At 40.0% G+C, this 18,525-nt stretch overlaps 1 protein-coding gene across 5 annotated transcripts in view; it reads right to left on the bottom strand.

Moving 5' to 3' along the window:
• CRADD (CASP2 and RIPK1 domain containing adaptor with death domain) overlaps positions 1–18,525 on the bottom strand; it is a 192,007-nt gene that overhangs the window by 67,465 nt on the left and 106,017 nt on the right. Inside the window, exon 5 of one of the 5 annotated variants that reach the window (XM_029206639.1) lies at positions 17,509–17,962. The exons of the other annotated variants lie outside the window; for them this stretch is intronic. The gene's annotated coding sequence lies outside the window, so the exon portion shown is untranslated. Of the gene's footprint in view, positions 1–17,508; positions 17,963–18,525 lie in introns of those variants that run through there. 5 annotated transcript variants of the gene reach the window in all.

The raw sequence follows: 18,525 nt of genomic DNA, 5'->3' as shown, positions 1-18,525 counted from the left end.
GGGAGAGAGAGAGAGAGGGAGGGAGAGAAAGGGAGGAAGAGGGAGGGAGGGAGAGAGAGGGAGGGAGAGGGAGGGAGGGAGGGAGAGGGAGGGAGAGAGAGGGAGAGAGAGAGAGAAACATTTTACTTTTGGAGGAGAGACACTAATACTCAATAATCACTGTTAATTAAGTGGCTTCTTTCTTTTCTTTTTTGGGGGGAGGGTTTAAATATGATTATTGTTCATAAGAAATTCACACCTAGTTAAAACTTGGGACCAAGAGAGTTAATTCCTAAGGTCAGGGGCAAATTTGAGGACTGATCATGTTTAAACCTAAAGAAACATATTGGTTTTTCAAATTTACTATAATCTCTGGTTTTTCTAGCCCAAGTATCCCTTGCCCAAAGAAAAATCAACCAATTAAATCATAGATTTCATTCTCTGACCAATTACAAAAAGATTTTAGGGGATTTCCATCAAGAACATATAAAGGTATCAATATTCAAAAATATACAGTCTTAAGACAGGGAAATATAAATAAAATAGAAACTCAAGACCGGTGGAAATATGAACACAAGTATGCAGACTATGGCTGTTAGAACTAAGCTTCAAGTAAGTTTACCTCTGAGTTTCTTGAGGGCCAGAAAGAAGAAAGGAGTAGCATCTGTTACAGTTATCAGAAAGGAGAATACATACTGTTTCCATCCAGAGAAGCAAAGCTCTTCCTGAGCTGAATTCCACAAGTATTTTTGAAATGGGCTATAACTTTGTGACCTTGAATAACAGAGCTGACAACTTCCTCGACTCTGAGACCCTGGGTCCTGGCCACACTGTTTAGGAGTTCCTGCAAAATTCCATTAAGGGACAAGCTCCCCTGAGGGGTGGAGGAGGCTTGTGTGCAATTTACAGAAGAAACATATGCACACTATTTTCTAAAACCATGTCTACTACCTAGATTACAAATTTAAAAGAACTTCTAAAGAGTTCAGACTACTTTTACATGTTGTGAAATCACCAATTAGCCCAAAATAGAGAATTTGTGAAGGAAGAAAAAAATGAAACAAAACATAATAACTTGGACTGTGTTTGGTTTTTGCTAGAATGCTATTCTCTACAGCAAAATCTCTTTTCCAAAATTTCCCTCCTTTCAGAATAATGAAACTATACGATTTTTACCAACCTTACTGAAGTATACTTGACATACAATAAACTGCATATATTTTGGTATGCATTTTGTTACAATTTGATATAGGTATATATCTGTGAAACAATTACCACAACCAAGATAATACACATATCCGTTATCCCCCAAAGTCTCTGTCTGCCCCTTTGTCATCATTCCCTCCCACCCTGTTCCCCCGCTCAATCCAGGGCAACCACTGGTCTGCTTTCAATTTTTTTTTTTTTTTTTTATGCGGTATGCGGGCCTTTCACTGTTGTGGTCTCTCCCATTGCGGAGCACAGGCTCTGGACGCGCAGGCTCAGCGGCCATGGCTCACGGGCCCAGCCGCTCCGCGGCATGTGGGATCTTCCCAGACCGGGGCACGAACCCGTGTCCCCTGCATCAGCATGCGGACTCCCAACCACTGCGCCAGCAGGGAAGCCCTCTGCTTTCAATTTTTAAAGCTATACAATTAAAAAAAAATGTTAATCAAAAATGAAAATCTAAATTTAACATTATTGTTTTGCATGTGTTCCTTAGTCATTCCCTGTATCTTCTAAACCAATTACCCTATGTTCTACCTCTAAAATTATAAACTACTGGAAGTTCAATGCTTTGTCTTCTGGCTCCTTCATGCTATCACAGAGCCTGGTGTATCAAGGCGGCACGCACAGCCTGCTCAGGAAACATGGGGTGACCACCTTTCCCTGGAAGCTTCAGCTTCCGAGGTAACACTCTGGAGTTAAACTAACCGCATTCTGAAAGTAAATGACTGCATCAGGCACTTACCAGCCTCTGCCTGGAGAAAAACATGGACCTAGCCTCCCAGAGAAAAACTCTGGCAACTCAGGGAAATAAAGAGATTTTGTTAGTAACACAGGAAGTGGGAAGACAGAATACCTGGGGGTAAGGGGAACAGTGCTACAATCTCTGACCTTGTAAAGCTTGACCTCAGAAGATAAGATACACAAATAACCCATAGGAGGAAAAGTGCTAAGGGCAAAGAGCCATGAAACGAAGTGCTACAGGACTCCAAGGGCAAGGCAGCTCCTCCCATCTCAGTGCAGCCAAGGCTTCACTATCAGGACAATGAAGACCTCAAGGACTCACATCCACAGTTCCCAGAATGCTTTCACGTACCCCATCTCTCACATTCCCCACCACAAGGCTGTGAATAAAACCATGTTATAGGTCTCCCTTAGAAGGTGAGAAAATTGAGGCTTAGGTCAAGTGACAACTAAGGAGAGAGCAGAGCTGGGACTAGAAAGTGTGCCTTCTGATCCCAGTGGCACTGCTGTTCCTACTTCCCCAGATAGCATCCTTAAGAGGTGATGAAATGTGACAACAACCTCAGAGCCTCCCTCTAGAGCCAAGAACATCAATCTAACAAAGACTTATTTAGCATTTGGTAAAGATGTCCTCTGAGATTGATCCTTGGACCTCAGGGACCACACACATGGCAACCAGGTGCTATGGCAGAGACATGTTTCCCCAAGAGTGTATACACATTCCAGTGGTCATAGGATGAACCATATTTCAAATGCACTAGAGAGACTTGCCACTTCATAGAACTGCAAATTATCCTTTAAGGAAAGAGATAACTGACAATACTACTATTAAATACACTCAAGTTACTTGTTGCATAAGTTTGTATTCTTGCATATCGGGCTTCCTTGAGGTGAAGCATGTTTGTATCATCATCACAAGTGCCTGATAATGCCTGGCATACAGTTGGCCTCAAAAGATGTATGTATTTGTGGAATGCTTGAATGAGGTCAACAGGCCACACCACAGAACTCTTTAGTTCTAATGTTCAACAATGGATGGGCAATTTATTTGCCCCTAAATCATGGTAAAATAATCATAGTCAACAATGAGGCAATTGTTTGCAGTTTAGGTAACTTTAAAGAACTTGGTATAAACGTGTACTTTTTCCCATTAAAGTCTCCTTAGAGTAAATCTAATTTGTTTCATTTTCTCGGAAGAAATATATCTCTGAGCTTGGTAGAAGGCCATACATTTGAAAGGAAAAAATAAAGAAACAACTGGGTTAACTAAGAGGTAAGTACAAGGCTCTTTAAGGACACATATTATAACATATGCACAGATGAGCACCACTCCTTTCAAAGCAACACGCTGTTGGGAAGCTACAGACATATTCCAGTGATACTGGTTTTGAGCGAAAAACTTACAGAATGCCGCTTTTGGAGCTGCCTTCATCTCTAAAATCAGTTTACATGACATACAAGAAAACCTGTCATATTACTTATGGTCCTGGCTTTTTTTTTTTGCTTAAATATATCACTTAATTTTCACTAAAACTGTATTAAATACATTATCTGATTTAATTTGCACAAAAATGATATAAGGTTTTGTCCACAAAATTTGTGTCGCAAACCTAGTATATGATACATATTTGTATGACGCCACTGCCTTTGCTCTTTACTCTTTCTAGAGTCTTGTTCTATCCCTTCGATAATAATTTATCAAAACAAAACTGGGAATAATTCTTTACAAGACAAAAGGATTCATCATGGGCCTCCTTTAAATCACAAGTATCTCCGATGCACTTAGAACTTGATTTAATTATATGTGATCTACATGCTCTTTTTTGAGGAAACATGCATTGCGCAATGTGCAACTATACCTTAAATTGTCATCCTTGGTTTTAGTCCTTATCTTAAATAAGATAAGTAAACTTTGGAACAGAGATTAGGGTTTTGTTTCTATAAGAGTTAAAAAAAAAAAAAGGTAAGCAACTGTCATATTTTAAATTGGGAGATTTCACCCAAAATGGGGAATTTCAGTTTCTCTGGAGAAATCTGAAAAATGGACAACAGTTGGCTTGCATTCTCACATAGCACCTAACAACAAAAGCCTTTAGAAAGGGCATGAATTAGCCAATGCTCCGCAGTCCTCACGGTCCTGGCTTATTTTTAACCAAACATTATTCTAGGCAGTTTGATTGTCACCTATGTGGCAGACATAGTGATGAACAGTTAGTTCTCGGCCAGTCCCCCGAATCAAATCCACCTTCCAAGAATAAATACCAGAAATAGAGACACAGATGTAGAGAACAAATGTATGGACACCAAGGTGGGAAAGTGGTGGGTGGGGTGGTGGCAGTGGGATGAATTGAGAGACTGGGATTGACATATAGATACTAATATGTAAAAAATAGATAACTAGGGCTTCCCTGGTGGTGCAGTGGTTGGGAGTCCGCCTGCCGATGCAGGGGACGCGGGTTCGTGCCCCAGTCCGGGAAGATCCCACGTGCCGCGGAGCGGCTGGGCTTGTGAGCCATGGCTGCTGGGCCTGTGCGTCCGGAGCCTGTGCTCCGCAACAGGAGAGGCCACAACAGTGAGAGACCCGCATATCGCAAAAAAAAAAAAAAAAAAAAGATAACTAATAAGAACCTGCTGTATAAAAAATAAAAAAAATAAAATTCAAAAAACTAAAAAATAAACACCATCAGTGTAAAAAATCTTCAGCAAAATGGCTCCAGAGGCAAATTCCAAAGAGAGATTTCAAAGACATCTTAAGCAAGAGCAGCATTATGGGATGATCTCTGTAGCCTCTCAAGGAGAACTCATACACAATTCTGCACAAACTGTGACCTGAAAAGCCGGGATCGTCTTGTACATAATAATTCCACTATGTCTCAGTAATCTTTATATTATTCCCCTGGCAGAGCCCGGCACATAGTAGGGCATGTAGCAAATGCTTTTCAAAATACATTTCCCTTAAGAATAATCAAACTATGGAACAAGAGGGCCTTTATCCACCAGATTTTTTCCTAAGGAGGAAATGCGGTCTTATGTTTCCTCATCATCAAAGGCGGTTTTCAAGAGTAACGAATGTTCTCTTTGAGTAAAGTGCCTCCTTTATCCACTGGCAAATGGATAACTTATGCCTCCGAATGGTTGTCTCTTAAAGGTGAAATCTTTATTTTTAAATAATTTAAATGTAAGTTAAAGAAATTTCAGAATCTATCAAAAAGCACTGGTATTTACCACTCTTTTCTAAATTTTGAGCAACTGGCCATCAAGATAAAAATGAAAAAATATATATATATAGAATATCTACCACCATCGCAAAGGTAACACAATTAACATTTAGAATGTGCCTACTCAGGAACCAAGATGGCGGAGCAGAAGGACGTGCTCTCACCCCCGGTTGCAAGAACACCAGAATCCCAGATAGCTGCTGGACAATCATTGACAGGAAGACACTGGAACTCACCAAGAAAGATACCCAACAACCAACGACAAAGGAGAAGCCACAATAAGATGGTAGGAGGGGGCACAATCACAGTAAAATCAAATCCCATAACTCCTAGGTGGGTGACTCACAGGCTGGAGAACACTTATACCACAGAAGTCCACTCCACTTCTGGAGTGAAGGTTCTGAGCCCCACGTCAGGCTTCCCAACCTGGAGGTCTGGCAACGGGAGGAGGAATTCCTAGAGAATCAGACTTTGAAGGCTAGTGGGATTTGATTGCAGGACTTCGACAGGACTGGGGGAAACAGAGACTCCACTCTTGGAGGGCACACACCAAGTAGTGTGTGCATCAGGACCCAGGGTAAGGAGCAGTGACCCCAGGGGAGACGGAACCAGACCTACCTACTAGTGTTGGAGAGTCTCCCGCAGAGGTGGGGGCTGGCTGTGTCTCACCATGAGGACAAGGACACTGGTAGCAGAAGTTCTGTGAAGTACTCCTTGGCTTGAGACCTCCCAGAGTCTGCCATTAGGCCCACTGAAGAGCCCAGGTAGGCTCCAGTGTTGGGTTGCCTCAGGCCAAACAACCAACAGGGAGAGAACCCATCAGCAGGCAAGCAGATTAAAGTTTTACTGAGCTCTGCCCACCAGAGCAACAGCCAGCTCTACCCACCACCAGTCCCTCCCATCAGGAAACTTGCACAAGCCTCTTAGATAGCCTCATCCAGCAGAGGGCAGACAGCAGGAGCGAGAAGAACTACAATCCTGCACCCTGTGGAACAAAAACCACATTCACAGAAAGACAGACAAGATGAAAAAGCTGAGGGCTATGTACCAGATGAAGGAACAAGATAAAGCTGAAGAAAAACAACCAAATGAAGTGGAGACAGGCAACCTTCCAGAAAAAGAATTCAGAATAACAATAGTGAAGATGATCCAGGACCTTGGAAAAAGAATGGAGGCAAAGGTGGAGAAGATGCAAGAAATGCTTAACAAAGACACTGAAAAATTAAAGGACAAACAAAAACAGGTGAACAATACAATAACTGAAATGAACACTACACTAGAAGGAATCAATAGCAGAATAACTGAGGCAGAAGAACGGATAAGTGACCTGGAAGACAGAATGGTGGAATTCACTGCTGCGGAACAGAATAAAGAAAAAAGAATGAAAAGAAATGAAGACAGCCAAAGAGACCTTTGGGACATTAAACACAACAACATATTATAGGGGTCCCAGAAGGAGAAGAGAGAGAGAAAGGACCCAAGAAAATGTTTGCAGAGATTACAGTAAAAAACTTCCCTAACATGGGAAAAGAAATAGCCATCCAAGTCCAGGAAGCGCAGAGATACCCATACAGGATAAACCCAAGGAGAAACACACCAAGACACATAGTAACCTAATGGGCAGAAGTTAAAGACAAAGAAAAATTATTGAAAGCAGCAAGGGAAAAATGACAAATAACATACAAGGGAACTCCCATAAGGTTAACAGCTGATTTCTCAGCAGAAACTCTATAAGCCAGAAGGGAGTGGCATGATATACTTAAAGTGATTAAAGGGAAGAACCTACAACCAAGATTACTACACCCGGCAAGGATCTCATTCAGATTCGATGGAGTAATCAAAAGCTTTACAGACAAGCAAAACCTAAGAGAATTCAGCACCACCAAACCAGCTCTACAGCAAATGCTAAAGGAACTTCTCTAAGTGGGAAACACAGGAAAAGTAAACGACCTACAAAAACAAACCCAAAACAATTAAGAAAATGGTCATAGGAACATACATATCAATAATTACCTTAAACATGAATGGATTAAATGCTCCAATCAAAAGACACAGGCTTGCTGAACGGATACAAAAACAAGACCCATATATATGTTGTCTACAAGAGACCCACTTCAGTCCTACGGACACATACAGACTGAAAGTGAGGGGATGGAAAGAGATATTCCATGCAAATGGAAATCAAAAGAAAGCTGGAGTAGCAATACTCATAAAATAGACTTTAAAATAAAGAATGTTACAAGAGACAAGGAAGGACACTACATAATGATCAAGGGATCAATCCAAGAAGAAGATATAACAATTATAAATATACATGCACCCAACATAGGAGCACCTCAATACATAAGGCAACTGCTAACAGCTATAAAAGAGGAAATCGACAGTAACACAGTAATAGTGGGGGACTTTAACACCCCACTTACACCAATGGACAGATCATCCAAAATGAAAATAAATAAGGAAACAGAAGCTTTAAATGACACAACAGACCAGATAGACTTAATTGATATTTATAGGACATTCCATCCAAAAACAGCAGATTACACTTTCTTTTCAAGTGCGCACAGAATGTTCTCCAGGATAGATCACACCTTGGGTCACAAATCATGCCTCAGTAAATTTAAGAAAATTGAAATCATATCAAGCATCTTTTCTGACCACAACGCTATGAGATTACAAATGAATTACAGGGAAAAAAACGTAAAAAACACAAACACATGGAGGCTAAACAACACGTTACTAAATAACCAAGAGATCACTGAAGAAATCAAAGAGGAAAGCAAAAAATACCTAGAGACAAATGACAATGAAAACACAACAATCCAAAACCTATGGGATGCAGCAAAAGCAGTTCTAAGAGGGAAGTTTATAGCTATACAAGCCTACCTCAAGAAACAATTAAAATCTCAAATAAACCTTACACCTAAAGGAACTAGAAGAAGAAAACAAACAAAACTCAAAGTTAGCAGAAGGACAGAAATCATAAAGATCAGAGCAGAAATAAATGAAATAGAAACAAAGAAAACAATAGCAAAGATCAAGAAAACTAAAAGCTGGCTCTTTGAGAAGATAAACAAAATTGATAAACCATTAGCCAGACTCATCAAGAAAAAGAGGGAGAGGACTCAAATCAATAAAATTAGAAATGAAAAAGGAGAAGTTACAACAGACACTGCAGAAATACAAAGCATCCTAAGAGACTACTACAAGCAATTCTATGCCAATAAAACGGACAACCTGAAAGAAATGGACAAATTCTTAGAAAGGCATAACCTTCCAACACTGAACCTGGAAGAAACAGAAAATATCAGCAGACCAGTCACAAGTAATGAAATTGAAACTGTGATTAAAAATCTTCCAACAGGGCTTCCCTGGTGGTGTAGTAGTTGAGAGTCTGCCTGGCGATGCAGGGGACACGGGTTTGTACCCTGGTCTGGGAATATCCCACATGCTGCGGAGCGGCTGGGCCCGTGAGCCATGGCTGCTGAGCCTGCGCGTCCGGAGCCTGTACTCCGCAACAGGAGAGGCCACAACAGTGCGAGGCCCGCATACCGCCAAAAAAAAAAAAAAAAAATCTTCCAACAAACAAAAGTCCAGGACCAGATGCCTTCACAGGTGAATTCTATCAAACATTTAGAGAAGAGCTAACACCCACCCTTCTCAAACTCTTGCAAAGAATTGCAGAGGAAGGAACACTCCCAAACTCATTCTATGAGGCCACCGTCACCCTGATACCAAAACCAGACAAAGATACTACAAACAAAGAAAATTACGGATCAATATCACTGATGAATACAGATGCAAAAATCCTCAACAAAATACTAGCAAACAGGGCTTCCCTGGTGGCACAGTGGTTGAGAGTCCACCTGCCGATGCAGGGGACACAGGTTCGTGCCCTGGTCTGGGAAGATCCCACATGCCGTGGAGCGGCTAGGCCCGTGAGCCATGGCCGCTGAGCCAGCGTGTCCAGAGCCTGTGCTCCGCAACGGGAGAGACCACAACAGTGAAAGGCCCGCATACCGCAAAAAAAAAAATACTAGCAAACAGAATCCAACAACACATAAAAGGATCATACACCATGATCAAGTGGAATTTATCCCAGGAATGCAAGAATTCTTCAGTATACGCAAATCAATCAATGTGATACACCATATTAACAAATTGAAGGAGAAAAACCATATGATCATCTCAATAGATGCAGAGAAAGCTTTTGACAAAATTCAACACCCATTAATGATAAAAACTCTCCAGAAAGTGGACATAGAGGGAACCTACCTCAACATAATAAAGGCCATATACGACAAACCCACAGCAAACATCATTCTCAATGGTGAAAAACTGAAAGCATTTCCTCTAAGATCAGGAACAAGACAAGGATGCCCACTCTCACCACTATTATTCAACATAGTTTGGGAAGTTTTAGCCATGGCAATCAGAGAAGAAAAAGAAATATAAATTGGAAAAGAAAAAGTAAAACTGGCAGTTTGCAGATGACATGATACTGTACATAGAGAATCCTAAAGATGCCACCAGAAAACTACTAGAGCTAATCAATTAATGTGGTAAAGTTGCAGGATATAAACTTAATGCACAGAAATATCTTGCCTTCCTATACACTAATGATGAAAAATCTGAAAGAGAAATTAAGGAAACACTCCCATTTACCATTGCAACAAAAAGAATAAAATACCTAGGAATAAACTTACCTAAGGAGGTAAAAGACCTATACTCAGAAAACTATAAGACACTGATGAAAGAAATCAAAGATGACACAAACAGATGGAGTGATATACCATGTTCTTGGATTGGAAGAATCAATATTGTGAAAATGACTATACTACCCAAAGCAATCTACAGATTCAATGCAATCCCTATCAAACTACCAATGGCATTTTTTACGGAACTAGAACAAAAAAATCTTAAAATTTGTATGGAGACACAAAAGACCTGAATAGCCAAAGCAATCTTGAGGGAAAAAAATGGAGCTGGAGGAATCAGGCTCTCTAACTTCAGACTATACTACAAAGCTACAGTAATCAAGACAATATGGTACTGGCACAGAAACAGAAATATAGATCAATGGAACAAAATTGAAAGCCCAGAGATGAACCCACGCACATATGGTCAACTAATCTATGACAAAGGAGGCAAGGATATACAATGGAGAAAAGACAGTCTCTACAATAAGTGGTGCTCGGAAAACTGGACAGCTACATGTAAAAGAATGAAATTAGAACACTCCCTAACACCATACGCAAAAATAAATTCAAAATGGATTAGAGACCTAAATGTAAGGCCGGACACTATAAAACTCTTAGAGGAAAACATAGGAAGAACACTCTGACATAAATCACAGCAAGATCTTTTTTGACCCATCTTCTAGAGTGATGGAAATAAAATCAAAAATAAACAAATGGGACCTAATGAAACTTAAAAGCTTTTACACAGCAAAGGAAACTATAAAAAAGATGAAAAGACAACCCACAGAATGGGAGAAAATATTTGCATAGGAATCAACGGACAAAGGATTAAACTCCAAATTATATAAACAGCTCATGCAGCTCAATATTAAAAAAACAAACAACCCAAGCAAAAAATGGGCAGAAGACCTTCTCCAGAGAAGACATACAGATGGCCAAGAGGCACATGAAAAGTTGCTCAACATCAGTAATCATTAGAGAAATGCAAATCAAAACTGCAATGAGGTATCACCTCACACCAGTTAGAATGGGCATCATCAGAAAATCTACAAACAGCAAATGCTGCAGAGGGTGTGGAGAAAAGGGAACACTCTTGCACTGTTGGTGGGAATGTAAATTGATACAGCAACTATGGAGAACAGTATGGAGGTTCCTTAAAAAACTAAAAATAGAATTACTATATGATCCAGCAATCCCACTACTGGGCATATACCCAGAGAAAACCATAATTCAAAAAGACACATGCACCCCAATGTTCAGTGCAGCACTACTTACAATAGCCAGGTCACGGAAGCAACCTAAATGCCCATCGACAGATGAATGGATAAAGAAGATGTGGTACATATATACAACAGAATATTACTCAGCCATAAAAAGGAACGAAATTGGGTCATCTGTAGAGACGTGGATGGATCTAGAGACTGTCATACAGAGTGAAGTAAGTCAGAAAGAGAGAAACAAGTATCGTGTATTAACGCATATACATGGAACCTAGAAAAATGGTACAGGTGAACCGGTTTGCAAGACAGAAATAGAGACACAGATGTAGAGAACAAACATATGGACACCAAGGGGGGGAAAGCCTGGGGTTGGGGGGGAGGTTGGTGGTGGGATGAATTGGAGGATTGGGGTTGACATATATACAATAATATGTATAAAATAGATAACCAATAGGAATCTGCTGTAAAATAAAATAAAATAAAATTCAAAAAAAAAATACCAAAGGGTAAAAGAAGCTATGAAGGATGCCCCAAAGACGCATTCTTGACTTCTAACCCACAGGTCAAGGATTGGGAAGATGAGGAAGATACCAGTGGGTGACTCATAGGTCATGCATACCAGTGGCTGACTCAAGCCTACCACCCTCTGGAGGCGATAAAATTTTTATTTTTATTTCTGATGTTAGCCAGGGAAAAATCACGTTGAGTCACTCTCAATTATTACATAAATACTAACGCATATTCTGATCCTATAAGCTGGCAAAATTTCTCCTCCTTACTCCCAATGGTACCAAGTTTATCGAATTTAAATTTTAAATCTTCCTCTCCAAGACTAGGAGAAGACACTAAAGAAACAGCCTGCCAATTGCAAATTATTTTTAGAGGTGTTTGTAGCATATGCATTATCAAATACAGTTCCTATTAAAAAAAAAAAAGCAAAACACCATGTTGTGCTCATTCCAATGTTTCTATATGTGACTGAAGCCAGGAATAGCATTTGTGAAAATATTATTCTTTTGAGAAAAGTATACCACATTAATAATGAATACTGAGTTGGGCCTGAAGAGGTTTTAGAATTTTAAAGCAAGCAGGTTCCATGCTTTTCTAATAAGTTGATAAGAAATAGACACCCCTTTCATTAATCAGGACAGGTTTTAAAATTTATACCAAGATGGTATCTTTGCCCTTGGTTTTCATTTCATTTCTGAACTAATTTCTGACAGTCTTGAATGAATATCCATGCTTATGTCCTTTAACCATCTTGCACGGTAGCCAGGCCAGCTGGCTTTCCCACTAGACAGTAATCATTCTGGGACTCTGTGTTCTAATACCAACTCTGTGTATCTAATACCAAATACCAAAGATTTGCCACGTGTACTTTTATCAGTCTCTTCATCTCTTTCTGCTTGGCTCCAGACATCAGTAAAACTGTAAAATGGAGCTCTGTCACACAACAAAGGTTTTTAAGGTACCCTGAAAATTCAGAGGGACAAGTCATGGCAGTGTGGATTACTGGGTGTTCACATCTTTCTGCTGGTGCTCTGAGACTGCCACTTACTAACAGCTCTGCCACTTACTAACTGTGTAACCTTGGGCAAGTCACATAACCTCTCTGTGCCTCAGCCACTTCTGCTTTAAAATGGGATTACTGAGAGGGTTAAACGCAATTATGTATTTAAAGGGCTTAGCAGAGCTCCTGGCATCCAGTAGACTCAATAAATACTGACAGTATTTACTATTCATCCATTTTTGATGACCTCACCAGCATGCCCTGGATATGGGTAAAATTTTTTCATTCAGCTTGACTGAATTTAGTGCCTTGATTCTTGAAGGAAACAACAATGTCAGACCCATCAGTCTAATTTTCTAAGATTCTGGTCAGACAGCTCTAGGGCATAAATCATTATGTGGAAGCAGCACACAGCCGGTGTTTTGGAAAGTCACACTAAATCTTGTAAAGCAGAGGGTATGATTCACAGACGCCCGGCAGCAGGAACTCGGGGAAGCTCTCACTCTTGTTCCCTGACTGATGACTGCTATATCTTACAACTAGAGCATCACACATGACAGATGACAGTGTCATGACTGCACATGTCCACGGGCACAACAGCGTTTTACAAATGCCAAAATAATTTTGCAAGACGGTAAAGCAAACAGTGGCCTGTGGGAAGTTCAAGATTTTATTTGTTTGCTTTGTTAGTTTGAAAGGATTTCTTTATTTCACCAGTCCTAAAGTATTGTACAAACGCAAAAGAAATTAATCAGCCTTTTTTTTTCTGGCCTTCATTTCTAGTAAGAAGACGATCAAACACATGACACTGAAGAACAAGCATAAATAAACCTTATTTTGTGGCTTAAAGTTACAATTCACAGAGTTTTACTTTTTTATGAATATTAAGAAAGTTGCTATGGATTTCTCTTTCATCGCCACTTTGCCTTTGATTAGGTCTTTGTAATTATCACGATAAGAAAGATATCTTACATCTTTCTCACACGCAAGTAATATATAGATGCTACTCCACTTGATCTATCCTTATTTACTCATTGTGAAAAATTTATTCATAAACAAAATTAAAATTAAAAAACTATAAAATGAAAGGACTACTCCTGGGAAGCAGCACAAAATGCATAAGAGCTCAGATTTTGGTGACAGGCAGATGTGGGCTTATGGGCAAGACACTTAACCCCTCTAAGCTTCAGTTTCCTCATCTGTAAAGTAAGAATAGTAAGAGTCTCTATATCTTGTAAGGCTGGTGGCACCAGAATAGTGCCTGTTGCAAAATGTGGTTCAGTAAATAATTTTTGAAGAAACAGAGGAACTGAAGAAATGTAAAAAGGAAGGGAGGGAGGAGGAAAAGGAGTGAGTAGCCATGACTCTCCCTGAGTTATACAAATAGAGGCTACAATTCAGGACTTTTGCCAGGATTCTGCCTCTAAAATAGCACAACTTAATCTTTTTTACTATGTAAATTTTCCATATACAACAAAGTAGAGAGAAAACTGTAAACAACCCCCATGAACACATCACCAAGATTCAACAGTGATTACATTCTACCATTCTGATTTCTTCTATTTGCCTAAACACATTTTTTTTTCCTTTTGATGGAGTATTTTTAAAGAAAATCTCAGGCATCACATCAATTCAAGAGCAAATGTTTCTAATAGGTAAGGGCTTTAAAAAAATAATCACAATACCACTATCAGAATCAATAAAATTACCAATCATTTCTTAATAACATGCAATAAACAGAAAATGTCTCATTCTCTCCTGTTGTTTAAAAAAGAAAGGCATTTTTATAGTTCGTTTGTTCAAATCAAATTCCAAACAAGGTTCATACACTGAATTTGTTTATAGGTCTCTTACGTCTTTTTCACTTATAACAAACAGTTCCCCCTCCTTTCCCCCTCAACCCCGTAACATTTATTTGCTGAAGACATTGGGTCATTTGTTTTGTAGAATATCCCACATTTAGGACTTGACTGATGTGTACTCTCCTGGTGGTGTTTAACATGTTCCTCTGTCTCCTATATTTCCTGTAAACTGGTACTTAGATATGCAAGCTTGATGAGATTCTGGTTCAAATTTGTAGGGAGGGGGTGTGGGCAAGAATAATTCACACGTGGTGTTGTTTCTTTTCTATCAGAGCACATCAGGAGTAGTATAAGTGTTTAGCTGTTACACTTGAAGTGATGTTGAGATAGCTTGGTGGGTTCAAGTGTTGTCAGGCTGATTCCCCATTAGAAAGCTCCAATTTCACCTCGTGATTTTAGCATCCGTTAATGATTGTTGCCGCACTCCATTATTCATTAGATGTTGTGAAATAGTGGTTTTCTATTTCCAGCATCCTTCTATATTTATTAGCTGTAATTCTCTATTAAGAATTTACCCTAAAGTATCCACACACATATACATAAATATATTTTCCTTCCTGCAAGTAGCATACTATGTAAACACTTTTTTTTCTGCTTTATTTTTATCACTTAATATAGATCCTGAAGATAACTTCATGGCAAAAAGTAGAAGTCTTCCTCATTCCTTCTTAGATTCATATTATTCCTCTTTATGATTGTACCATTTGGTTATTCGATCATTCCTCTATTAATGGATATCTGAAAGGTTCCCGTCTTCAGCTATTGCCAGCAATGTTATAATAAATAAACTTGTGCTTGTATCATTTTCAATTTTTACCACAACATTTAAATGAACTTTTCAGTCTTCTCTTAAGAGAAGACTGGAAAGTTCCATCTTAAAAGTGATATTTTTAGTACATCACAATTAAAAAGAAGCTGAAACCCAAAATACAATATAGTGTAGAGTAGGTTTTTTTAAAGTGTGGTCCAATATACATCTGCATCACAATCAGTCTCCTGGGGTGTGTGACAAAAATGTTAATTTCTAAGCCCAAGCCCAGACCTTCTGAATTGTCAAGTGTGAGATTCCCTGATCTAGTGGGGAAGGCACTGCACAGGGAACTGGAAGCCTGCCATCTGGGTTCAGTCACGAGACCTGAGCCAACTTGATCAAATCTGGTTTCTTTAGAAATGATTCTTCACATGTTGGAGATAATATCTTTCCTACAACTTCACAGGATTGCTGGGAAGTTAAAATTCAATTATGTATAAGAGAGCAGTTTGGAAACTAAAGTAAATTTAAATGTTAAGATGTAGCAAAAAGAAGGGCATCTGCTCAAGCAATATCCCCATCTTCTCCATTAACAAATATCCTACTCCCACATTCCATCTTAAAGATAAAAATAAGGACCCACCTTTTGCCCCTAAATGCTTATATTCTTTCACTGTTTCATTTTTGAAGGCTCACATAAAACAACCTGACCAGTCGGCATCCAAAACGCATTCTTTACAGACTATATGCTGCTCTTCAGGAATACCTACCTCTATCTAGGACACCATAAGGCAGCCATGACAAGGATTTGGTCCAACAGAGAGAGGAAAAATAGCTCCAGCCCACTAAGAGTCTGCCTCTGATTAATTTTATACAAAGGTGAAAATGCTTGATGCTTCAGAAATCATTGCCAGCAATGAGACACACAAAGAAAGAAAAGAAAAGCCCAACCCACCATCAGTGTCCTATAGAAGAATTTGTTCTGCCGCAATTTGGTGCATGGTGTACTCTCAGTCTGGTTCTGTAAAGCCAATAAATCCAGACAGGTTCAGAGTCTGTTTATTTTTTAAACGACAGGCAAAACCACTGTAATTTTTGTCATCTCTCCAAAGTAGAAGACTATGCACTATTCAGTGGCAGTTTTTTCCTTAAGGATCCAGAACAGTTCCTACCATGTGATTGTGAAAGTCATTCCTCCAGTACAGGGCCTGAAGTACAAGGTAGGGCCGACAATATGCAGGGGTAAATAGGAAAGTTTTCAGGAGGGAGCGGGGTGCTGGATGGGTGGGAAGAAGCATGGATGTTTTCTATGTCTACTCTAGGGAAAATATCTTTAGTCAATATTTATCAAGACTTCAGAGAAATTTTAAACCCTTAACGCAAGATGAGAAGGCTTTAGATGATCTTTCAACTGTTAGATCTGAGTAAAGCATTAAACATGCATTTTCAAAATGCATGTTAGGGGTTAGGTTTTTTGTGGATAATTAAATTCAAATTGCCTTTTCTCTGAATCAAGAATTTACTATTCACAGATGGCCAGGTGACACTGGACTGGGACGTCTGAAGTCAGAGCCTCTATTCCCCATGAGCTGTGGACTCAGAACAGGCACAAACAGAAACGAGTGTCCTTTTCTAAATGAATATTGATCTTCCAAACACACATTTAGGTACAGAGCAAACAGTGAAATCAAATTATTTCTTTTCACAAACGTACATCAATACCACTGTGTTTTGGTGAGGTGAAGGTGTATGTTCAGAAAACGTACAAGCGGGGGAGCTACTCATCTCTCTCCCGCTTAGTAAGAAAGATTTCATGAAAGACAAGGGATTTTGGAAGGCTCTAGATGCTCTGTAAGGGGGACCAGCTGACACACATGGACAGCCCACAGGGAGTGAGATGGAGGCAGAAGATGAGGTCCAGGTTCGGGGGTGGGCAGATGATTTGCAGACACAGACTGGAGGAACAGGCAGAAGATGGCAGGCCAGAGGAGAAGGAAGAATGAATGGGAAGCAAAAGATCAAGGAAACCCAAGCAGTTCATAGATGAGTCTTAAACCGTGAGTGAGGCTCTTGGCCTTTATTCAAAATAATACTTAACATTTATTGAAGGTCTTTTCTTTTTTAGGGAAGGATTTTTTAAAATTTATTTATTTATATTTGGCTGTGTTGGGTCTTTGTTTCGTGTGAGGGCTTTTTCTAGTTGCGGTAAGCGGGGCCACTCTTCATCGTGGTGCGGGGGCCACTCTTCATCGCGGTGTGCGGGCCTTTCACTGTCGCGGCCTCTCTTGTTGCGGGGCACAGGCTCCAGACGCGCAGGCTCAGTAGTTGTGGCTCACGGGCCTAGTTGCTCTGCAGCATGTGGCATCTTCCCAGACCAGGGCTCGAACCTGTGTCCCCTGCATTGGCAGGCAGATTCTCAACCACTGTACCACCAGGGAAGCCCCTATTGAAGATCTTATTATGGGCTTTTGGCTTTAAGGGCTCTAAGTAGATTAAATCAACAGTCCTGTGATGGCAGTATCATTCTCATCTCCATTTTTCAAGAGAGGAGACTGAGGTACAGAGGTAACTTATCCCATGTAACACAGCTAGCATGGAGCAAAAGTCAGGGTTCTCACCCTGGCATTCTGACTCCAGAGACCATGACCTCAACCAGCCCTCAATGCTGCCCCTCTGCAAGAAAAGATGGAGAGTTACTGTAGGATATACTGGAGGAGAACGGCACAGTTGGCCTGGCAGAAAGATGAATTCTTCCACAGCGTTCCGACTTGTCTGAGAAGAAACAGGAAATATAAAGACTAAGTCATGATAAGCGAAGTGGGAAATGGCCTAGTTCTAACCAAAGGGCTAAACAGCGCTGAACATTTGGTGACATCATATAAAATGAGCATAATTTCAGTATCCTTTGAAAAGTGTTATTTCAAGGACTCACCCCAGTCTGTGTTTTGGTTGAGGAAACAGCATGTGAGGGAGGACAGGAATGACAGAAATAAAAGAGCAACAGTGAGGCTCAATCCAGGGAGGCTACATGGTGTAACAGAAGGAACACGGAATCAGGAACCAGAGACACTTGGATTGAACCCTGGCACTTTCTGTTTATTTCTGTGTGACCATGTGCTGGGTACCTCTGGGTCTTTGTTTCTAGACCAATAAAATATTTTTCAAACTGAAAGCATTACATATGATTAAATACAGAATATATGCAAAAGCATTAGCACAGTGCTTGGCATGTGTGAGGTATTCCAAAAATACAAGGAAGGAAAGGAAAGAAGGAAGGGAAGGGGGGGAGGAAGGAAGGAAGGAAGGAAGGAAGGAAGGAAGGAAGGAAGGAATGA

This window comes from Monodon monoceros, unplaced genomic scaffold (assembly GCF_005190385.1).
Source record: "Monodon monoceros isolate NGI ecotype Baffin Bay Population unplaced genomic scaffold, NGI_Narwhal_1 Super_Scaffold_6, whole genome shotgun sequence".
In the NCBI taxonomy this organism is placed as follows: Eukaryota; Metazoa; Chordata; class Mammalia; order Artiodactyla; family Monodontidae; genus Monodon; species Monodon monoceros.
Note: the sequence above shows the minus strand (reverse complement) of the source record. Positions and strands in the feature narration are given on the sequence as shown.